Source organism: Zingiber officinale, chromosome 3A (assembly GCF_018446385.1).
Source record: "Zingiber officinale cultivar Zhangliang chromosome 3A, Zo_v1.1, whole genome shotgun sequence".
Lineage (NCBI taxonomy): Eukaryota > Viridiplantae > Streptophyta > Magnoliopsida > Zingiberales > Zingiberaceae > Zingiber > Zingiber officinale.
Genome location: NC_055990.1, coordinates 52,564,850 through 52,590,504, shown reverse-complemented (window position 1 = coordinate 52,590,504; position 25,655 = coordinate 52,564,850). Strand labels below are relative to the sequence as shown.

At 34.3% G+C, this 25,655-nt stretch overlaps 1 long non-coding RNA gene across 1 annotated transcript; it reads left to right on the top strand.

Moving 5' to 3' along the window:
- Positions 1 to 21,436: 21,436 nt before the first annotated feature.
- Positions 21,437 to 24,351, top strand: LOC122053736. Its single transcript, XR_006132334.1, has 3 exons — positions 21,437 to 21,899; positions 22,437 to 22,495; positions 24,001 to 24,351. It is a non-coding gene; the product is annotated as an uncharacterized LOC122053736 (long non-coding RNA).
- Positions 24,352 to 25,655: the final 1,304 nt, after the last annotated feature.

Sequence of the window (25,655 nt, the reverse complement as noted above, 5' to 3'; positions counted from 1 at the left end):
CATTCATAGCATATCATGTACATGTCATTCATAGCATATCATATTCATGTCATTCATAGTACATCATGTACATGTCATTCATAGCACATCATATTCATGTCATTCATAGCATATCATGTACATGTCATTCATAGCATATCATATTCATGTCATTCATAGCATATCATGTACATGTCATTCATAACTTTTCATAACATAGAGAGTGCTCTTAGTCCCACTTGATAGGGAAGCAACTCTTAGGCCTTTCACTTAGCTTGTCATAAAGAGTGCTCTTAGTCCCAACAATAGGGAAGCATCTCTTAGGCCTTTTCTTTTCATTTCATAAAGCATACATATTTGAGCATTTAGCACATCATAGAAGATATTTTCATGCATAATTCATAAGCATACATAAAATGAGCATTTAACATATCATGGAAAGCATAAGAATGCATGGAACATAAGTTAGCATCTCCTAATTCATATCATGGCAAAGTGAAGCACATAAAGAGTCATAATTGGGTCTCAAACATCAACCTACTAAGGGTGGCCGAAACATGCAAGGGTTCTTCTAGATTGCAAGAAATCATAAAAACATATGAACCTTAAATCCATTCATAACATTTATCATAAGGAACATCATAAGCATACTAAATTTAGGTTCTAAGCTTCCTAGGTCTAAATTTCACAATATGGCCGAAACATGCAAGGCCTAGATCTAGGTTACAATTAGCATATCAACATGTGAACCCTAAACAATTTTCATAACATTTATTATAAGCAACAATATGAGCATATTGAGTTAAGGTTTCAACCTTCTTAGGTCTACAAACTATAAGTGGCCGAATGTCATAAGGTGTGGAGCTAGGTTCTCAACCAAATACAAGCATGAGAATATCATGTTAATTTCATATTATATCATAGGGAAAAACATGAGCATGTTAGAGTTGAGTCTAAGCTTGCCTAAGCCTTAAATTCTATCTTGGCCGAAAGTTTTCAATGTGGAAACCTAGTTCTAAACAATATGAAATCTTAAGTACATCAAGTTATCTTCATATCATATAATGAGGAAGATCATAAGCAAGTTAGATTTGAGTTTGAGCCTCACTAGGGTTTTTAATTCTTTCATGGCCGAAACCCTAAGGTAAGGTTCACCTAGTTCCAAACCACATACAAGCATGAAACATCAAGGAAACATTCATAACATATCATGAGAAAGATCATAAGCATGTTAGTTTGAGTTTTAAGCTTCTCTAGGGTTTTTATTCCTTTCATGGCCGAAACTCTAAGATAAGGTTCACCTAGTTCCAAACCACATACAAGCATGAAACATCAAGGAAACATTCATAACATATCATGAGAAAGATCATAAGCATGTTAGTTTGAGTTTTAAGCTTCTCTAGGGTTTTTATTCCTTTCATGGCCGAAACTCTAAGGTAAGGTTCACCTAGTTCCAAACAACATACAAGCATGAAACATCAAGGAAACATTCATAACATATCATGAGAAAGATCATAAGCATGTTAGTTTGAGTTTTAAGCTTCTCTAGGGTTTTTATTCCTTTCATGGCCGAAACTCTAAGGTAAGGTTTACCTTGTTCCAAACCACATACAAGCATGAAACATCAAGGAAACATTCATAACATATCATGAGAAAGATCATAAGTATGTTAGTTTGAGTTTTAAGCTTCTCTAGGGTTTTTATTCCTTTCATGGCTGAAACTCTAAGGTAAGGTTTACCTAGTTCCAAACCACATACATGTTAGAATGTATACTAAAAGCCTAGCTTTTGGTATAAAACATTTATCTAGAAATAAGAATCACATTGGTCAAATGTCTACATTTGTGATAAATGTAGTTGTTCAATTAATTTATATTGTAGATAACATGGTGTGTGGTGTCACACACAGAAGATCATGTTATCAGTACCTTATAAATTATAAACAGTAGCTCACGACCATGATGGAAAGGAACAAACCATTGGAAGGTTGTAGTGTATTTAGGTGTTAGTTTATCTTAACTATATAATTACACTAGTACACTAAGAGTGTATTGAGTAGGACCATTAGAGGTCGTTTCTTTTATACTGACTTTATAAAGGAACAAAGACCTCAGTTATTATGGAAGTGTGTGCTCTTAATCCTAATATAATAACAAGCACATATATTTGATATTTATTTCTTTAATTTATCAATGGGTGAGATTTAGTTCGATGAATCAATAAGCCCGATAAGTTGGGAAATGATATCACTTATAGTGTGTGTTGTTGATTATAGAAGGAAACTGTGTCCTAGTAATCTAGGTTGAGAATGTCCCCAAGAGGAGCTCATAAGGATTGTCATGTTAAACCCTGCAGGTGGACTTAGTCCGACATGACGATGAAGTTGAGTGGTACTACTCTTGGAGCTAGATATTAATTAAGTGAGTTGTCAGTAACTTACTTAATTAGTGGACATTTATTATCTTAAACACAGGGAGACTAACACACTCATGATAAGAAGGAGCCCAAAATGTAATTTGGGATTGGTGCGGTAGTTCAATAATAGTTCTCTAGTTGAATGAATTATTATTGATAAAATTAAGCTGTGTGTTCGGGGCTAGCACGGGATGCTTAATTTTATCGGGAGATCAAAACCAATTCCTCCTCTCGGTCCCTATCGTAGCCTCTAGTATATAGAGATTTATACCCATCGCATACCCACCTTCTTACCCATCCAATGGGGTCGGCCAAGCTAGCTTGGAACCCAAGCTAGGGTCGGCCAAGACCAAGTGGATGAGCCATGTAGGTGGCCGGCCAAAGCTTGGGTCCCAAGCTTAGGTGGCCGGCCACTAGAATATTAAAAAAGATTTTTATTAAAATTATTTCTTATGTGGATATCATGATTTTAAAAGAAAGTTTAAAAATTAAAAATTTCCTTTTATAGCTTTCTACAAAAGATTAAGAGAAGAGATTAATCTCTTTCCTTATTTGTAGTTTAAAAGGATGGTTTTAATTTTTGGTAAAAACTTTCCTAATTTGTAAATCATCTACATGTTTAAAAGAGAGTTTAAAATTTGAAATCTTTCCTTATTTGTTGATTAAAGGAAGATTTTAAATTTTAAGAAACTTTCCTTTTTAACCATGTTCATGATTTAAAAGAGAGTTTAAAATTAAATATTCTCTTTTATAAGTTTCTACAAAAGATTAAGAAAAGATTTGATATCTTTCCTTATTTGTAGATTAAAAGAGTTTTTAATTTATAGAGATAACTTTCTTTTTATCCACATGTTTAAAAGAAAGATTTTAATTTATTAAATTTCCTTTTTATAAACCAATCATGAAGGGATAAAAATTATTGGACAAATTTTTTATAAATTTCCGGAAGCAAATAAGGAAGTTTTAATTTTTGTTTAAAATTTTATTTGCTTGGAAAATTTATGTGGTGGTCGGCCATTACAAATTGAAAAGAAAAATTATTTTAATTAAATAAATTTTCCTTTTCAATGGCAAAAGAATTAAGGAAGTTTTTATTAAATTTTCCTTATTTGCCAAGACCAAGGATTATAAAAGAGGGGGTAGAGGAGGCTTCAAGGGTAAGGACTCTATTCTATTTTTCTCCTTCTTTTCCTTGGTGTGGTGGCCGGCCCTTCCCTTTCTCTTCTCTCCTCTTGTTGTGTCCGAAATCTATCATCTCTTGGAGCTTGGAGGATGTGGCCGGATCAAGGAAGGAGAAGAAGGAGAGAAAGCATGCATCCCTTGGAGCTTGGTTGGTGGAAAATTCTTCATCCTTTGGAAGTTCTTGTGCTTGGCCGAAACTTGAAGGAAGAAGGAAGAAGGTGCCTAGGTGGTTCTCATCTTGGAAGATTGTTGCCCACACAACGTCCGAGGTTAGAAGAGGAATACAGTAGAGTATCAAGAGGTCTTTCTAAAAGGTATAACTAGTAATTTTTTCTTTCCACATCATACTAGTTATTTTTAGAAATAATACTAAATACAAGAGGCATACGATTCTAGTGTTTCGAATTTGTTTTCGATATAGTGTTTTTTTGTTTTTCTTTTCCTTGTGATTTGATTGTTCTTTTCGGTTGACCTAAAGTTATTTTAGGAAATTAAATATTAGCTTTCCTTAAAAGGTTTTGTCTAGTCGGTGGTGGTTGCTCCTATATCCAAGAAGGCCATGTGCCTCGCCACGTCAGTACTGGGAACCAATTTTAGAAATTAATATTTAATGGAATTAATAACTTAGGTGATTTGGATCAAACGTGTTAAGTTCCGCAGGAGATCCAAGTCAAAACCTAAAAGAACAAATATATTAAGTTTTGGATCAAATGTGTTAAGTTCCGCAGGCGATCCAAAATTTAATTTAATAGAACACATGGTAGCTAGGAAAATGTTCAGATCTTTGTACAAAATTTTTGTACAGTGAAACCTCTAGGTTTTCCAAGTAGCAACCAACAATTGGTATCAGAGCTAGGGTTTTGCCTCTGTGTATTTGGTATTAGTTTAATTATGCACATGTCATACATAATTTAGGCAGGATAATAGTAGGATGTGCTAACTTTATGGATGCAGGATCCAACTATTATGGCTTATAGTTATTATGTGTGTGATTGGACACTTGGACATGTGAAGGGCATTTATTGTGTGTGCATGATTGTATTATAAAATACAGCAGGAGCTGTATTTAGTTTTATTAGGATTTTATTTTTTGATCTAGTTTACATGTACATTCTTTCGAGGAATATAGGATCGAAAAATGTAAAATTCTATTTATGTCGCGGATCGAATCTTGCAAGGCATGGAACCTTTTTGAGGACCAGAGGCGCAGCGGAACAAGGAGCAAGATGGATGCGACAACAAGACCCGGTGGCGGTGGCCAAAGATGGCAGCAGCTAGGGTTGGCGACACACGAAGGACAACAATAGATAAAAGCCATAATTGTTGAAAATTAGTTTTTCTATTTATTGCTTTTTATGTTGTGTTGTGTGTGCTTGTTAGTATGCATGTTAGGTTGACTAGCATAGTCAAAATTCCTCACTTTAAATAACTAAGTGGGAGAGGGATTTATTTTAAATAAATTCCACGGTCTCCATTACTGGTTTATAAGTGATGTAACAAGTTTGCGCGTTGGCTCTGAGTGCCTTCCTCCATATCCGATGAGCTTGTTTGCAGATCACTAGATTAAACTTCCATTTTGGATGACTATATGAAGTTAATTAAGAGCGTGTGATCTTCCCCATCGGAAGGGGCATAATCTTATTAATGGACTTAGTGTCAAGTAATGGTATACACTTAGGCACGTCTAATAGTAACCTCCCCATCGGAGTCACTGCTATTATTTGTGTGACCGAAGAAAACCAACTATTAATTTGTCAAATAATAGGTTGACAAGATAATAAAATTAAAAACTCCTCTTACGAATGTTTGATTTTGTATATGTCCACACTATCGTGGTATACAAAATTTACGGTGTTTGAGGTAATTTTATTTGTCATAAAGATTTATTGACAAGGTAATTAATGGGTAAACCCCTCCTCTTACAAATGTTTAATTTTGTATACGTCTACACTATCGTGGCATGCAAAATTCACGGTGTTGGTGAATTTAAATAATATTGTTTGAGGAATCAATGTTATTTTAAATTCAAAAAGTTTTGACCAAATATTTGATCAAAGACAAATCAACTATTAATTTTATTCGTCATAAAGTAAAGTTGACGAGATAATAAAATTAATGAATAAAATCTTCTCTTCGATTTTGTATACATTCACACTATCGTGGCATACAAAATTCATGGAGATTTTAAGGAGTTGATCTTGACCAAATATTTTTGTGATTCTTAGGATTTAAAATGTTTGTCAATCCCCTAGTAGTTATACTATAGAAAAGACTTAGTAGTCCCAATTGTAATGATTGGACATAGGACTTGGACATTAAGGTAGACTGTCTTCTTAGAATTAAGAACAATATAGGTATATCTAATTCATTAGTTGAAACATGTTTAGTGGTGTTATCTACCAGAACCTGGAATGTAGATACAGATGCCATTAATCATGTCTGCAATTCATTGCAGGGTTCCAGGAAACCCGACAACTAAATGAAAATTAAAACACCGTCCACATGGGCACTACTGTAAAAATGGTAGCTGTTGCAGTGGGAGATGTTTATCTTTTGATAAGAATAAAACATGGATTTTTGAGTAATTGTCTTTACGCACCAAGTTTAGAAAAAACTAGTTTTCAGTTTCTAAACTATTCAAAGAACTTGATATTCTGTCTCTTTTAATAACAAAGTTGTTATTAAGAAAAAGAGGGAAGTTATCTGTTCTGGTACGTTGGTTGGCAATTTATAAATCCAATAACTTTCATGATGCAACAAATGGAAATTAGTAACATATCTTCTAACTTTAAGAGAAAGTAACCTTCGGAAATGAACCAATTATATCTTTAGCATCTAAGGCTAGGTTATATTAACTTGAGTAGGATTCATTGGTAGCTGATGAACTTTTGGGTTCATTAGTAGTGGAAATCTTTCCAACCTACGAGTCTTACTTGGAAGGAAAAATAACCAAGAAGCTTTTAAGTCTAAGGGGTATGGAGTCAAAGATATGTTGAAATTGGTTCATTCTGATTTGTGTGATCCTATGACTATCCAGACAAGAGGTAGTATTGAATATTTTGTCTATTTTATAGACAACTATTTAAGATACAAATAAATTTACTTAATGTACCGCAAGACTAAGTACTTTGATTAGTCCAAAGAGTACAAGGCTGATGCGGAGAAATGTTAAAGTAAAAGTCACTATGGTAAGATTGTAGTGGCAAGTACCTCTTGGGAGAATTTAGGAGTCACTTATCAGAAGTAGGGATTCAATCCCAACTGACTGCACCTGGTACACCCCAACAGAATGGTGTAGAAAAAGGAAGGTATAGGACTCTTATGGAAATAAGTAGATTGATGAGTTATTTAGAATATTACCAAAATCATTTTAAGGATATACTCTGGAAACGGAAATGAATATAGTACCTTCCAAAGACAGAACTCTCTACTCATATAGAATTGCTGAATAGGCGTAAGCCTATTTCGAAGCATATTCGGATTCGGGTAGTCCAGCACATATGCAGAAGAGAGACAATGATAAGTTGGATAGGAATTCACTTGTTTGTGGGTTATCCTAGAGAAATGAAAGTAGGTTTATAGTCTTAAAAATCAGAAGGTCATTGTTAGCATCAATGACCGATTTTTAGAAAAGGACTATGTAATAAACCATGTGCCCATAAGAAAGTTTGTTCTTAAGGAAATAATAAAAGACATGTCTAATCTAGTACCAACTGTACAAGATGAGATACCACAAGGAAACTACAACACGTATCACAAATGATACACAATTGCAGAAAGTGCCTTGTCGTAATGGGAGGGTTGTTAGGCAACCTAAAAGGATTCATGTTTTGGGAGAGTTTTTGGACTCGATCCCTGGAGGACATGAACCTGATCTCCGGACATATGACGAAGCACTCCAAGATAAAGATGCAACATCTTGGCAAAGAGTAATGAATAACAGAATTAGAATATATGTATTCTAATAAAATCTGGAAGCTTGTAGAAATGCCAAATGGTGTAAAAGCCTTTCGGTGTAAAAAGGTCTATAATAGGAAAAGAGGGATAGATAGGAAGGTAGAAACTTTCAAAAGCAAGGCTAGATGAAAAAGAAAACTTTTTCACTAGTAGCCATGCTTAAATCTATCCGGATTCTTTTATCTATTTGGCAAGTGGATGTCAAGACAGCATTCCTTAATGGAAGTCTTGAAGAAAGCATCCATATAAAGCAACCAGAAGGGTTCATTGTAAAGGGCTAATAGCATCTTGTGTGCAAGCTCAATCAGTCTATGGACTGAGGTAAAGCTTCAAGGTCTTGGAACATCCAGTTTATCAAAGTAATCCAGACCTATGGATTTATTGAGTAAACGGATAAGTCTTGTGTATACAAAAGGTGTGATGGAAACGTGGTTGTGTTTCTTGTACTATACATAGATAACATTTTTGGTAGTTGGAAACAATATCAAAATGTTGTCAGAAGTAAGGATATGGTTGTCCAAATAATTCGATATAAAGGACTTGGGAGAATATATATATTTTTGAGATCAAAGTAATAAGGGATCGCAAGAAAAAATATATATATTACTTATCCCAAGCTTAATACATCGGAAAAATCCTTGCTCGTTTTTAGCATGCAAAACTCCTAGAAAGGTTTCTTACCTTTTAAGCATGGAGTGTCTTTATCTAAAGAGATGTCTCCGATGACATCAAAGGAGATTGAGGACATGTAGGCAGTTCTTTATGCTTCGGCAGTTAGACAACCTAATGTATGCTATACACGAGATCAGAAATCTGTTTTGCCAAGGGCATAGTTAGCAGATATCAAAGTAACCCTAGACAAGGACATTGGACTACAGTAAAGCATATATTAAAAGTACCTTAGAGACACTAGAGATTATATGCTAGCTTACAAGGCAGTTAATTTGGTTCCTGTAGGTTGTACGGATTTTGACTTCCAATCGGATAGGGACAATAATAAGTCGACCTCGGGGTTTTGTGTTTACTTTAGGAGGAACAGTCATAACTATGGAAGAGTGATAAGCATAGGTGTTTTTCTGGACTCCACCATAGAAGCTGAGTATATGGCAAGCCTCTGAGGTAGCCATAAAAGCTGAATGACTTAAATAACCTCAAGATAGACTTAGATATGATTTCTAGTTTGTCCAAAGATTATTACAATTTATTGTAATAATAATGGTGCAGTAGTAAACTCGAAGAAACCATGAGTCTATAAGGCAAGTAAACACAATAGAGCGCAAGTACTACCCAATACGAGAAATTGTATAACGAGGAGAAGTTGTTGCCGCCTAGATTGCATCAGATGATAACCTAAGGTCCTTAAGGCAAGAGCTTTTTGAAAGGCATGAGAATCAGATGTATGGCAGCAGATATGGCAGCTTAGTCTTTTAGTATAAGTGGGAGATTGTTAGAATGTATACTAAAAGCCTAGCTTTTGGTATAAAACATTTATCTAGAAATAAGAATCACATTGGTCAAATGTCTACATTTGTGATAAATGTAGTTGTTCAATTAATTTATATTGTAGATAGCATGGTGTGTGGTGTCACACACAGAAGATCATGTTATCAGTACCTTATAAATTATAAACAGTAGCTCACGACCATGATGGAAAGGAACAAACCATTGGAAGGTTGTAGTATATTTAGGTGTTAGTTTATCTTAACTATATAATTACACTAGTACACTAAGAGTGTATTGAGTAGGACCATTAGAGGTCGTTTCTTTTATACTGACTTTATAAAGGAACAAAGACCTCAGTTATTATGGAAGTGTGTGCTCTTAATCCTAATATAATAACAAGCACATATATTTGATATTTATTTCTTTAATTTATCAATGGGTGAGATTTAGTTCGATGAATCAATAAGCCCGATAAGTTAGAAAATGATATCACTTATAGTGTGTGTTGTTGATTATAGAAGGAAACTGTGTCCTAGTAATCTAGGTTGAGAATGTCCCCAAGAGGAGCTCATAAGGATTGTCATGTTAAACCCTGCAGATGGACTTAGTCCGACATGACGATGAAGTTGAGTGGTACTACTCTTGGATCTAGATATTAATTAAGTGAGTTATCAGTAACTTACTTAATTAGTGGACATTTGTTATCTTAAACACAGGGAGACTAACACACTCATGATAAGAAGGAGCCCAAAATGTAATTTGGGATTGGTGCGGTAGTTCAATAATAGTTCTCTAGTGGAATGAATTATTATTGATAAAATTAAGTTGTGTTCGGGGCGAGCACGGGATGCTTAATTTTATCGGGAGACCAAAACCAATTCCTCCTCTCGGTCCCTATCGTAGCCTCTAGTATAAAGAGATTTATACCCACCGCATACCCACCTTCTTACCCATCCAATGGGGCCGGCCAAGCTAGCTTGGAACCCAAGCTAGGGCCGGCCAAGACCAAGTGGAAGTAGGTGGCCGGCCAAAGCTTGGGTCCCAAGCTTAGGTGGCCGGCCACTAGAATATTAAAAGGATTTTATTAAAATTATTTCTTATGTGGATATCATGATTTTAAAGAGAGTTTAAAATTAAAATTTCCTTTTATAGCTTTCTACAAAAGATTAAGAGAAGAGATTAATCTCTTTCCTTATTTGTAGTTTAAAAGGATGGTTTTAATTTTTGGTAAAAACTTTCCTAATTTGTAAATCATCTACATGTTTAAAAGAGAGTTTAAAATTTGAAATCTTTCCTTATTTGTTGATTAAAGGAAGATTTTAAATTTTAAGAAACTTTCCTTTTTAACCATGTTCATGATTTAAAAGAGAGTTTAAAATTAAATATTCTCTTTTATAAGTTTCTACAAAAGATTAAGAAAAGATTTGATATCTTTCCTTATTTGTAGATTAAAAGAGTTTTTAATTTATAGAGATAACTTTCTTTTTATCCACATGTTTAAAAGAAAGATTTTAATTTATTAAATTTCTTTTTTATAAACCAATCATGAAGGGATAAAAATTATTGGACAAATTTTTTATAAATTTCCGGAAGCAAATAAGGAAGTTTTAATTTTTGTTTAAAATTTTATTTGCTTGGAAAATTTATGTGGTGGCCGGCCATTACAAATTGAAAAGAAAATTGTTTTAATTAAATAAATTTTCCTTTTCAATGGAAAAAGAATTAAGGAAGTTTTTATTAAATTTTCCTTATTTGCCAAGACCAAGGATTATAAAAGAGGGGGTAGAGGAGGCTTCAAGGGTAAGGACTCTATTCTATTTTTCTCCCTCTTTTCCTTGGTGTGGTGGCCGACCCTTCCCTTTCTCTTCTCTCCTCTTGTTGTGGCCGAAATCTATCATCTCTTGGAGCTTGGAGGATGTGGCCAGATCAAGGATGGAGAAGAAGGAGAGAAAGCATGCATCCCTTGGAGCTTGGTTGGTGGAAAACTCTTCATCCTTTGGAAGTTCTTGTGCTTGGCCGAAACTTGAAGGAAGAAGGAAGAAGGTGCCTAGGTGGTTCTCATCTTGGAAGATCGTTGCCCACACAACGTCCGAGGTTAGAAGAGGAATACGGTAGAAGATCAAGAGGTCTTTCTAAAAGGTATAACTAGTAATTTTTTCTTTCCGCATCATACTAGTTATTTTTGGAAATAATACTAAATACAAGAGGCATATGATTCTAGTGTTTCGAATTTGTTTTCGATATAGTATTTTTTTGTTTTTCTTTTCCTTGTGATTTGATTGTTCTTTTCGGTTGACCTAAAGTTATTTTAGGAAATTAAATATTAGTTTTCCTTAAAAGGTTTTGTCTAGTCGGTGGTAGTTGCTCCCATATCCAAGAAGGCCATGTGCCTCGCCACGTCAGTACTGGGAACCAATTTTGGAAATTAATATTTAATGGAATTAATAACTTAGGTGATTTGGATCAAACGTGTTAAGTTCCGCAGGAGATCCAAGTCAAAACCTAAAAGAACAAATAGATTAAGTTTTGGATCAAACGTGTTAAGTTCCGCAGGCGATCCAAAATTTAATTTAAAAGAACATATGGTAGCTAGGAAAAGGTTCAGACCTTTGTACAAAATTTTTGTACAGTGGAACCTCTAAGTTTTCCGAGTAGCAACCAACAATACAAGCATGAAACATCAAGGAAACATTCATAACATATCATGAGAAAGATCATAAGCATGTTAGTTTGAGTTTTAAGCTTCTCTAGGTCTTACAACTCATCATGGCCGAAAGTTTCAAGGGAAACCCTAGGTTTTTAAGCCATCTAAACTTGAAGAAAAAACCACATAACTACTTGTACCACAGGTGAGGGGATGCTTACCTCCTCTTGCTTGGTCTTTTTCTTAAGAAATATACCCTTGTGAAGAAGAAGAAGAGAGCTCCTCCTTCTAGTATTTCCTTCACTTCTCTTGCTTGTAAGAAGTAGGTCTTGAGGCTTTCTTCTTGAGGTCTAGTTTTCTTAGGGAGAAAACTTAGTTGAATCTCGAAAACTTGGGAGAGGGATGGCTCAAGGTCTCGACAATGGTGAGGAAAGGGAAGAGGAAAATGAAACTCTTTTTTTTTTTTTTTTCTATTTTCCTTCTTATGCCAAGTGGGAGGAAGAAGCAAAGATGAATTTTTTTGCCTTCCCTTTCTCATTAACTCCTTCCTAATTATCCTTAATGAGGCAAAGTGTCCCCATTCATCCCCTTAATTCCTCTCATCTCATTCCCTCATTCATCTCCACGAAAATGGAAGAGAAGGAAGAAGGAAAAGACAACTTGTCTTTTGCTAGCTTTCTTCTTAATCATGAGAAGGAGGAAGAAGGCTACTTGAGATTTTCTTACTTCCTTACTCTTACTTTTTATCTAAAATTTCCATTCTCTATTCAACAATAATTTATGATGTCCTAGTGGTCAATCCATAATCCCTAAAGATTAAAAAAGGTTCAAGGTTCAATCCTTGACCAATTCCTTTTTATATATTTTTGGTTCTATCTTATCTTTTTATTCTAAAAGAGAATCTTCACATACTTAGCTTAAGAAATTTGTGGGTGTTACAATGAGTCTCCATCTCCACTTCGGTCGTGCCCTAGCTTGGATCCATCATCATTGCCGGTCTCTTTCATCCCACAACCACCGCTGACCACTAGAAAAGAAGAGGCGAGCTCACTGTTCTACACCCTCATAGCTTCATCCACAACGGATTGTCATTCCCAGTTAGATCTATTCGTTGATTTGGTTAATTGAACGTTGTTGAGGTCGATTTGAGTTACTTGATTTATGATGCTTGATAAATTAAGGTGATAAGGGATAATGGGATGGTAGATTCAATTGTTGGTTGAATTCATGGGATTAATTAAATGAAGTTATTTACCGCATGATTAAATCAATAGAAAGTTGGATAGATAGTTCATATCTTGTTTGGATAATTGGAACATGTTAATAGGAAGGTTTGATTTAGTGGATGATTAATTTAGCTTTTACTTGATAATCAGAGTTTGATACATATGTTGGAGTGTATACTAAAAGCCTAGCTTTTGTAAACATTTATTTTTGAAATAAAAGAATCACATTGGTCAATATCTACATTTATTTGTTAAATGTAATTGTTCAATTAATTTATATAGTAGACAACATGGTGTGTGGTGTCACACACAGAAGATCATGTTGACGGTTCTTTATAAATTATAAACAGTTGCTCACGACTAAGATGGAAAGGAACAAACCATCGGAATAGTCGTAGTGTAATTAAGTATTAGTTTATCTTGATTAATAAATTACACTGGTACACTCTAAGTGTATTGAGTAGGACCATTTAGGTAAGTTCTTTTTGTACTGACCTAGTAAAAGAACTAGACCTTAGTTATTATGGAAGTGTGTGCTCTTAATCCTAATATAATAACAAGCACATATATTTAATATTTATTTCTTTGATTTATCAAAGGGTGATGTTTAGCTTGATAAGTCAATATGCCCGATAAGTTGGGAAATGATATTACTTATAGTGTGTGTTGTTGATTATAGAAGGAATCTGTGTCCTAGTTATCTAGGTTGAGAATGCCCCCAAGAGGAGCTCATAAGGATTGCCATGTTAAACCCTGCAGGTGGACTTAGTCCGACATGACAATAAAGTTGAGTGGTACTACTCTTGGAGCTAGATATTAATTAAGTGAGTTGTCAGTAACTTACTTAATTAGTGGACATTCGTTATCTTAAACACAGGGAGACTAATACACTCATGATAAGAAGGAGCCCATAATATAATTTGGGATTTGTGCGGTAGTGCGATAATAACTCTCTAGTGGAATGAGTTATTATCGATGAACTTGAGTTGTGTGTTCAGGGCGAACACGGGATACACAAGCTCATCGGAAGGCCAAAACTAATTTCTCCTCTAGGTCCCTGTCATAGCCTCATTATAGCCTCAAGTCTATCCAAATATAAGCCCATCTTGGTGTCCAAGAAGGGGGCCGGTCCAATGCTTGGTGACCAAGCAAGGGCCGGCCACATCCTCTTCTATAGAGGCCGACCCTATTGCTTGGTGATCAAGCTAGTAGGGGCCGGCCACAATAGTTCAAACAAGGAGGGTTGTTTTGAATTTTTAAAATCTTATCTTTGTAGAAAACTATAAGTTTTAAAAGTGAGTTTTTAATTTTTAAAACTTTCCTTATTTGAATTAGGCCACATGTTTTAAAAGAAAGTTTAAAAGATTTTAAAACTTTCCTTTTTTTTTTAACCATCCTCATGGTTTAGAAAAAAAAAGGAAGATAAGTTTTAAAATTTAAATTTTCTATCATCATGTTAAAAAAGGAAATTTTATAAGAGAAGTTTTAAATTTTAAAACATGGTTTTAATTTTTAGAACTTTCCTTTTTTAACTCCTAAATTAGGAAAGAGAGCTTGTAAAATTTTATAAGAGTTTTTCTTCTTATAAAATTTTATAAAAAAAATATGTTCCTTTCCTCTTATGGGGGTCGGCCACCCTTGCTTGGTGGCCATGCAAGGTGGCTGGCCATATTAAAAAAAAATAAAATCATCATCCAACTAATTTGGTGATTGATTCAATCAAGAGGAAAGAAAAGGGAAAATAAAAGGGAAAAGGAAAAACTCTTGGGAGATTTTAATTTTTGTAAAAATTCTTCCCTTATTTGCCTTGGGCAAGTATTATAAAAGAAGGGGTGAGGAGGCTTCATGAGACACAATTCTTATTCTCTTGGAGGAGTCTCTCTTGGTTGTGGCCGACCCTCTCTCTTCTCCCTTTCCCTTTGCTCTCTTCTCCTTGGTGGTGGCCGGATTTTAGAGGAAGAGGAAGAAAGCTTTTGGGTGGTGTTCATCTTGGGGGATCGTCGCCCACACGACGTCCAAGGCGAGGTGAGGAATACGGCAGAAGATCTCGAGGTCATTAGTTTGCAAAGAGAAGGTATAATTAGCAATTATTTTCCGCATCATGCTAGTTATTTCTTTTTGTAAGAATTCCAAACACAAGAGGCATTAGATCTAGTTTTTCGAATTAGTTTTTTGAGTTTTTGTTTTTTCTTTTTCGAATTTGTGATTCGATTGTTCTTTTTGGTTAACCTAAAGTTATTTAAGGAAATTAAATATTAGCTTTCCTTAAAAGACTTTGTCTAGGCGGTGGTGGTTGCTCCCATATCTAAGAAGGTCATGTGCCTCGCCATGCAGTCCTGGAAGCCAATTATGGAAATTAATATTTAATGGAATTAATAACATAGGTGAATTTGAATCAATAGTGTTAAGTTCCGCTTGTGATTCAAATCTAAACCATTAAGAACAGATAAGTTAAATTTGGAATCAATGATGTTAAGTTCCTTCTGCGATTCTTAATTATATTTAACTTCTAAAGAACACAATATGTTATTTAAGGAAAGGTTTGACACTTGTACAAAAAATTTTTATACAGTGGAACCGATACGTTTTCCTAGGACTAACCAACAACATAGGTTGTCGGATTTGAAGGAGATTAATTAAGATTGATAATTAATTAATTAGAAATGATAAGAACATATAATAGAGGGTCTAAAAGTGATTTAGGACTTGTTTTCGTTACTTGATCTAAGGTAGATCCAGATTTTGATTGTGTTATTAGTTGTAAGTTTCTGATTCAAGTTAGGAGCCTAGATTAGAAGACATTCAGCGCGACCTACACATAATGTGAGTACTTCTTGACTTATTTTTTTTAGATCTTTAACTTTAGTGCATGATCTATTTTATTGATTTGGCAGTATTGATTTATTTACCTTGACTCTACTCTAGATCAGTTCTTGAGTTTGCTACTTTATGATTTGTCCTTATATTGTGATCTATTGGATATCTATGTAGTCTCATTTGTTATTCATGATTGGGTTGGTTATATATATGTATGATATTATCATACCATAGTCTAGTTATAGACTTATGTTTATGCATTTATATTATAATATGCTTATATACTTAGATTCTTGCCTACAGGTTATTTATATCATATGTAGTATAATTGTATACTTGTGTAAGGACATATATATTAGTGAGATCATACTTATCTATACTTGATAGAAATCACTCCCCAAGGGTGGCATATCCCACTATGTCATTCTCTTCATATCATTATCTAGGACTAGTTGATCTTGATCTCATTGTTTATTAAATGTATGATGATATCATGGAGTCCAAGGAGATGTTATGACTAGATGGCTAGGATCCCCTTAGATTGAGATCATTACTATTGTACTTATTGTTGAGATACCTAGACACATGTTTTTAGACTTGTTATTTAATGCATGTCTATGCATTTAAACTGCTCATTAGATCAGATAGTAATCTTGAGCTATTGCATGCAAACTGTGGAGAATAGTTGAATATCCTACTAGACCCTTCTCATGTTATGCAGGCTCAAACCTATACATGAGTAAGATTATACCGTAGTGTAGGATATCGAGTATCCTACTAGATCCTTGGATATTATTTAGGCTCATGACTATCCATTGTTGATTTTTGACTGTAGGGTAGCTTGAAGAGCATTATCCTCGGATGGATTGTTGCTGCTTATTTGTTATCATGGCTTGATATCTGTCTATAGCCTGTCTACCCACAAAACCATTCATGGTAGAGTGTTCCTCCACAGACAGTGGCCACTTATGCATCCTATCTGCCCACGAGACCATCCGTGGTAGAGCGTTCTTCCACAATAACTATTTAGGAAACTATCTGTGGTAGAGTGTTCTCTACAGTCAGTAGCTGAGGTGCTAGATAGCCTCATCCTGTTCACCCACGGGACCATTCGTGATAGAGCATTCTCCCGTGGATAGTGACTATTTACATACCTTGACTGTCCACGAGACCTATTTGTGGTAGCATATTATTGCGCTAGTCAGGACTTGTTATTTCCTATTTATGTATTTGTTTGTGCAGGGTTTGGACGTACTGTAGGTACTCTTGATTTATTGGTTATACTTGGTTGAACAGGTTAGTGGATGCTATATTATGAGTTATGCTTTTGCTTAACAGATGATTATATTGGTACTGTTACTTTCATAGTACGTATTTCTCTTGAGACTGCATTCTTTAATTTCCTTATATATATTTAGTATCATGCACTATCTTCTTATACCCGCTGAGTATTTTACACTCACCACCCTTGCTTTTCCTTTATTTTCAGGTTAGCAGGTAGAGGATGTGTCATGTCATTTAGAGGTCCTAGCTGCTAGTCTCACATCACACTCGAGTTTGTATTTTCCACTTTGTTTCTATTGCTATTTTTGCTCTAGTTTTCATACTTGGTTATGCAATAATTAATTTGATTATGGTTTCCGTTTTATTTTGTGATGTGTTTTTATTCAGTCATGATATCTATGGTTGAGTTAAGTCGTACCGGTATATAGTGGTGTTAGTTTCTATATTTTTTAGAGTGGATTGGGTGAATCCCTCCCTTGTGTATGTTTTTTATTGTTTGTTGTGGGATTGTGTGTATCTCTTTACCTATTGTTGGTATGTTTGTTTTTATGTTCCACTATGTGGTTAGTATAATCTGTGGCTATGTATTCAGGTTTCATTTGTCATTGTTACAGAGGAGATGTCCTATTTTTGTCGGACAAGTACTCTTCCAGGGCGTAATAATTTATTGGTATTAGAGCCCAAGTTGTAAAACCTATTTTTGTGTTTCAAATTTCGTGGTTTATTTCCTTGATGTGATTTTTGTATTTTGGGACCAGGCAGCGACAGGATGTCTCCAAGATATAGGAAGTAAGGTATATCTCTAATGTTATTATACCTTTAGGATTCGCTATTATGGTTAGTTTATTGTTAGTTCAGTTGGAAAGTAGGGGTTCAACCCATCAATAACATATTGGAGATCAAAGGAGCATAGTCTTAGGAAGTACCAATAACCATACCAGTTTTGCCAGTACCATTGGATAATAGACAAGGAGCATATACTCATACTATCATAGTTAATTAGGGATTAATGTATCCTATACCATGGGTATTTTGACCATGGATCGCTCGTACCGGTTAGATAATCTTGAAGGTACATTCTAATATAATGTGGAGAAGATAGAGCTAGATTATCACTCGTGACATCATGACATTACTTGGTGAAAGTTGCAGAAGATGGCATTCGAGGGGTAGAGACAATATTTCTCCCCCATTTTTTTTTTTTATGTATTTCATCTTTAGGAGTTCCTGAACCCTAAGTGAGGCAACTATGGCATAACAGACCATAAGGCGGAATTTAGTCAACTCGTCGAAAAGTGACCCTCACCTGGTGGCTTAGGGTTAGGACCACGTGGTTCCATTTTCCCCAAAGGATTTTATTCCTACATTCGAATAAGAATGATCAGACCGTTTTAGGACCACGTGGTTCCATTTTCCCCTAAGGATTTTATTCCTACATTCGAATCAGAATGATCCATATTTGTTGGAGAGGCAGTAGATCGAACATTTATCAGTAAGATTAGGGGAGTTGCACATGTATGATGTTCACATATTTGGTGATTATAGTTGGTAATCGGATTATAAATTTAGTGCTAGAGAGCTTGCAGTTAAGTGTGTATGTGTGCGATTTTGATGAATCTGGCAGTTGGAGATTCTGACCCTTGGTTTGCTCGTGATTGGTTAAATAGCCTAGAAAGCATATTTGAACACATGATTCATACAGATGCAGAAAAGGCCAAATATGGATTTCTGGTTTCAAAATGATTAACTATATTAGAATGATTGTTCTTTGGTATGGATCATGTGTCGGTATTGATATTCAAGATGGAAGCAATAATAATAATGAGTACAGTAGTGATTAGTGTTTCTGTGATGAAGATGGTGATCATAATAATCTAAATGGATGGTGATATGAAAATTTTTAATAGATATATGGTATGATTAATGAAGTGACTTGGTGATTATTTAGGTTTCTTAAATTGGAAATAATTATCTAGTTAAGGACTTTATTGGTGATAATTATGTATATTATCAATTGGAGGATGCTGAACAATGTGTTGATTAGGGAGAATTGTTAAAATCGGATACCATTGATTAGTGGGGACGGTATTAGTATCACTTGATTTTTTGGTGTGACCTACAATATACATTGTATAAGGGTATTGATGATCAATTTGGATATTGATGTTGAGGATGAATGTAGGCCCTAGGTAGGCAATTCTATTTGCTTTAGAGTAGATAGATGATAACTTGATTGACTTCCCTCCCCTCAATGAGCTTGCTTGCACTACTATCTACATCAATGCAACCATTGTAGACCTTGTATAGTAGTACACTATCTTAAGGGATAGAGCTCTCCACTTTAATGGGTTTTTCTTGTTGACACCATTTACAATATGAAAAATTAGGATGCTTATTCATACAAGACACTGATGCTGGGTTACATTGAGAATGATAGAAGTGATCTCAGAAAGTGTACTCTCAGGTGCAACAAAATGGTTTGCAATCTTCATCTACTTGCCTATATGTGATTTTTAATCAGAAGAAAAAGGGAAATTAACTTCTAAAAAAAAACCCAACCAACTTCAGGTTGGTGATATACTGTATAGACCCTTAGAGAATGGAGACGTTGTACTTGGCAACAGACCCCCTTTGATTCATCAACTTTCTCTTATTGTTTTGTTAGTGCGAATTCTTCCTATTGAATCAGTCATTTCAATAAACCCTTTGTGTTGTTCTTCACTATTAGGGGATTTTGATGGGGATTGTTTACATGGTTATGTACCACAATCCATTGGCTGCATAACAGAACTTAAGGAGGTGCTTAGATTAGACCACCAGTTATTTAATGCACATGATGGAAGAAGCTTACTTCCTTGACACATGATAGCCTAATTGTCACATATTTGCTGACAACAAAATAGGGATTTTTTTTTATACCAAATTTGATACGCAACAGTTAGCAATGCTTCATTCTTTTCCAGTTACAACTCCTGTAATTGTCAAGGCTCTAGAATTTTTTACTTCTCTCTGGATTGGAGAACAATTATTTGGCATGCTCCTACCTCCACCTTTGTATTTTTGTAACAAAAAAATATTATGATAAGGGTGAGGTCATGCCCTATTGTGGATCTTCTTTTTGGCTAAGGAATACAACATCTTGTTCGATTTCAATCTTGTTCAAACTTAATGATTTATCCTCACGAAATAAAATGATGAATGAGGTGCCATTTGGATCAGAAGATGCTTGCTGGATTAAGTAGCTAATTATGGAACCAAAGATGGATGATGCACTAAGGTGTCATAATAATAACGAATATTCCTTAGGTTCTATGAGTCAATACAGCTTACTTCCAAAAGATGTGCTAGATAGACTTCTGTTTCTGCTTTTAAGGATGTCTACCAAGAGCTTCTAAGTGCAGTCAGTCAATTTATTAGCAAGGATAACTCAATTTTGGCATTGGTAGATGCTGGAAGCACAAGGCTATGGTTTTGCATAAGAGCACTAGGAAATCAAATTATATCTCCAATGCCAAGAAGGCTATTTTAATATGCTCTTAGATAGTTGCGGGGAGGTGTAAAATCCACACGGAGAGGACATTAGATGACTTGTGTTAATAAAGAGTGAACTCACAATCCATGTATTCATAATCCGCATGACTAATAGTATATAATAGATCGTATTGTAGGAATAAACTCATTGTATATGACTCTTTGGGTTATTTGACGGAGTTTTTAATGAGTCATGCGTACAAAATTTTATTTTGTACAAAATTCAGACAGACGGACTGAGCGCACCATTCATATACTAGAAGACCCTTGCAACATGTAAGATGGATTTCAACGGCGGTTAGAAAGATCATCTATGGCTAATGGAATTGCCTACAACAACAAAACACAATATTAAAGTAGTGGAAGCCTAATGAATTCATAACCCATAGAACATTGATTATTTTCTTTAGAAGTAGATTAGGTAGTGTATAAAGGACAAAGTAGATCAGGTAGTGTATAAAGGATGTACTGCTTAGCTGTTATCCTTAGATGGAGATATCTTAATATTACAATTTGAGTGAAAAATTTGGGGATTAAATTTTTATTAGCGGGGAAGAATGTAAGATATGACAATTAAATAATAAATGTTATTAGAGAAATAACCTTATATATTTTTTTGAGATTTTTTAGAAATTTTTTAGGATTTAAACTGAGGTCATATGATATGTTTTAAGGGGATGGATCTATTGAGCTTGGAGAAATCTGGTTAGATATCTAATTAAATTGAGAGTTGATTGGATTAATAAACCTAACATTATAAGATTAACCTACACACGCGGGTGTGTGTATATATATATATATATATATATATATATATATATATATATATATATATATATATATATATATATATATATATATATATATATATATATATATATATATATATATATATATATATATATATATATATATATATATATTATAAAATAAACCTAAGTTTTACTTTCCTCGACTTTTCATTTTCACTGATTCTCCACCTGTCCCTTGCCCTCTTCTCCTCCCAACCTCTTTGTCGCCGATCGCCATCTCCGCCCTAGCAATGTCATAGTCGTTGGCCATGTGGGAGCCGCTGTCACAGCCTTTAGTTATGCCAAGCCCAATGACCGATCCACCTCTCATTCTTCATTGCGTCGTGCCCTATATGATCACCGATGTCGCTGGTCTTTGTGAGAGTTGCGAATCTAGTCTCCACCGTCGTCTCCTAATGTTGCCGACGCCGAGCTCTTTTCTGATCCATCACTGTTGCTGCCTCTCGTTTCTTGTATTGGTTGGGTTTCCTTCACAAGCATGGGTTGTCGTCGTGGCCCCTCTCTGGCCACGAGTCTCCATCTCCCCTTTGGTTGTGCCCTAGCTTGGATCCATCGTCATTGCCGCTCTCTTCCATCCCACAGCCATAGCTGACCACCAGAAAAGAAGAGGTGAGCTCACTGTTCTACACCCTCATAGCTTCATCCACAGCCAATTGTCATTGTTACTCATTGCTGGAGAAGCTGTAGGATAACGAACTCTTTAACCTAGTTAGATCTATTCGTTGATTTGGTTAATTGTTGAGGTCAATTTGAGTTACTTGATTTATGATGCTTGATAAATTAAGGTGATAGAGGATAATGGGATGGTAGATTCAATTATTGGTTGAATTCATGGAATTAATTAAATGCAGTTATTTACCGCATGATTAAATCTATAGAAAGTTGGATTGATAGTTCATATCTTGTTTGGATAATTGGAACATGTTAATAGGAAGGTTTGATTAAGTGGATGATTAATTAGGCTTTTACTTGATAATCAGAGTTTGAGACATTGGTTGTCAGATTTGAAGGAGATTAGTTGAGATTGATAATTAACTAATCAGAAATGATAAGAACACATAATAGAGGGTCTAAAAGTGATTTAGGACTTGTTTTCGTTACTTGATCTAAGGTAGATCCAGATTTTGATTGTGTTATCAGTTGTAGGTTTTTGATTCAAGTTAGGAGCCCATATTAGAAGACATTCAGTGCGACCTACACATAATGTGAGTACTTCTTGAATTATTTTCTTAGATCTTTAACTTTAGTGCATGATCTATTTTATTGATTCGGCAGTAATGATTTACTTACTTTGACTCTACTCTAGATCAGTTCTTGAGTTTGCTACTTTATGACTTGTCCTTATATTGTGATCTATTGGATATCTATGTAGTCTCATTTATTATTCATGATTGGGTTGGTTATATATATGCATGATATTATCATACCATATTCTAGTTATAGGCTTATATTTATGCATTTATATTATAATATGCTTATTTACTTAGATTCTTGCATACAGGTTATTGATATCATATGTAGTATAATTGTATACTTGTGTAAGAGCATATATGTTAGTGAGATCATACTTATCTATACTTGATAGAAATCACTCCCCAAAGGTGGCATATCCCACTAGGTCATTCTCTTTAGATCATCATCTAGGACTACTTGATCTTGATCCCGTTATTTATTAAATGTATGATGATACCATGGATTCTGAGGAGATGTTATGACTAGATGGCTAGGATCCCCTTAGATTGAGATCATTACTATTGTATTTATTGTTAAGATAACTAGACACATGTTATTAGACTTGTTATTTAATGCATGCCCACGCATTTAAACTGCTCATTAGATCAGATAGTAATCTTGAGCTATCGCATGTAAACCGTAGCGAATAGTTGAATATTCTACTAGACCCTTCTCATGTTATGTAGGCTCAAGCTTTACACATGGGTAAGATTATACCGTAGTGTAGGATATCGAGTATCCTACTAGACCCTTGGATATTATTTAGGCTCATGCCTATCCACTGGTGATTTTAGGCTGTAGGGTAGCTTGAAGAGCATTATCCTCGGATGAATTGTTGCTGCGTATTTGTCATTATGGCTTGATATCTGTATATGCCTTGTTTGCCCACGGGACCATCCGTGGTAGAGTGTTCTCCTGCAGACAGTTGCCACTTATGCATCTTGTCTGCCCACGGGACTATCCGTGGTAGAGCATTCTCCCGCAGACAGTGATTGTTTACATACCCTGACTGCCCAAGAGAGTATCCGTGATAGAGTGTTCTCCCGTAGTCAGTAACTTAGGTGCTGGATAGCCTCATCTTGTCCATCCACGGGATCATCCGTGGTAGAGCGTTCTCCTACGGACAGTGACTATTTACATACCTTGACTATCCACAAGACCCATTAGTGGTAGCATATTATTGTGCTAGTTAGGACTTATTATTTGTTGGTTATGTATTTATTTGTTCAGGGTTTGGACATACTGTAGGTACTCTTGATTTATTGGTTATACTTGGTTGAACAGGTTAGTGGATGCTATATTATGAGTTATGCTTTTGCTCAATAAATGATTATATTGGTACTCTTACTTTCATGGTAAGTATTTCCCCTGAGGCTTCATCCTTTGATCTCCTCATACATATTTATTATCATGCACTATCTTCTTATACGCGCTGAGTATTTTGTACTCACTACCCTTACTTTTCCTTTATTTTCAGGTTAGCAGGTAGATGATGTGTCGTGTCATTTGGAAGTCCTGGCTGCCAGTCTCACGTCACACTCGAGATTGTGTTTTCCATGTTGTTTCTATTGCTATTTTTGTTCTAGTTTTTATATTTAGTTGTGCAATAATTAATTTTATTATGGTTTTCGTTTTGTTTTGTGATATATTTTTATTCAGTCATGGTATCTATGGTTGAGTTAAGTTATACTGGTATGCAGTGGTGTTAGTTTCTATATTTTTTGGAGCAGATTGGGTGAATCCCTCCCTTGTGTATGTTTTCTATTGTTTGTTGTGGGATTGTGTGTATCCTTTTGCCTATTGTTGGTATGTTTGTTTTTATATTCCACTGTGTGGTTAGTATGATTTGTGACTATATATCCAAGTTTCATTTGTCATTGTTACATGAGAGGTGTTATCTGATTTTTGTCAGACAAATACTCTTCTGGGGAGTAACAAAAGCAATTTCACTTTAGCTCCCTCTTAATTTATCACTCCCTTTTAACTTTTGATCATTCTCTCCTCCTTTGTCATATATCAAAAATAATTTAGGGAGGAAAATGATTACTTATATTCAAAATCAAACATTTTAGCTTTTCAATTACTTAGCTTTTTAAAGTTTAAAAAAAAAACTTAGCCATTGAAAAATACTTTGGAACAATGCTTAGTCTTTTTAAGTACTTAAACAATTTAAAGTAGAACTTAGTTTTGTTTAACTTTTTAAAATTAGTTAGTTTTTAAAAAAATAACTTACTTCGAAAAAAACACGTAACTTCTAAAAAATCTCTTTCTTTTTGTTCTTAGTTTTTAAAATAGAATTCAAAAAATTAATAAATGGGCAAAACTAATAGCATGAGTATAATCCTAGAATCCAAGCATAAGTAACAAAAGTAATTATTAAAGTTTAAAAAAATAATATTTTAATATATTTCATCTAACCGCCTTAAAGAAATGTGAAAACTTTCTGAACCTATATAACTAATCTTTTTAGGGGATAAATTAAACTTCCTGATATTCCATTTCACCCATTCTATGTTATCAAGATATGTTAAGCTTATGAGTTTGTATGAGATGAAGTTAATTTAATTTTGAAGTTGATTGGAAAAAATAAAAAAAAAATAATTTTGAACTTCAAAATATTTAAGTTTAAATTTAAAAATTAAATTTGAATTTTGAAAATTTAAATTTGAATAATTAGATTTAAATTTTGGCAATTTAAGTTTGAATAATTAGATTTAAATTTTGACAATTTAAGTTTGAAATTTTGACAACATAAGTTTGAATAATTAGATTTAAATTTGATAATTTAAGTTTAAATAATTTGATTTGAATTTTGAAAATATAAGTTTAAATTAAAGATTAAGTTAGGTTTAAGCTTTAATTAATTAATTTAAACCTAAATTCATCTCACCCTTTTTTAGATTGTCAATCATGGAACCTTATATATTTTTGTAATGACCCAATTTTTCTCATTAGGAGTTCTAAAAGTTCTTAAAAATATTTAGAAATACTTTAGAAATATTCTAGAGATTTTTAGAAATTTTTAGAGTATTTTTATGTAATTTTTGGAGGTCATTTGGTATTTTTACTAAATAAAAGAAGTTTCGACAAAAAAATGTCCAAGCAAAGATTCGAACCCGAGACCTCCGGCCA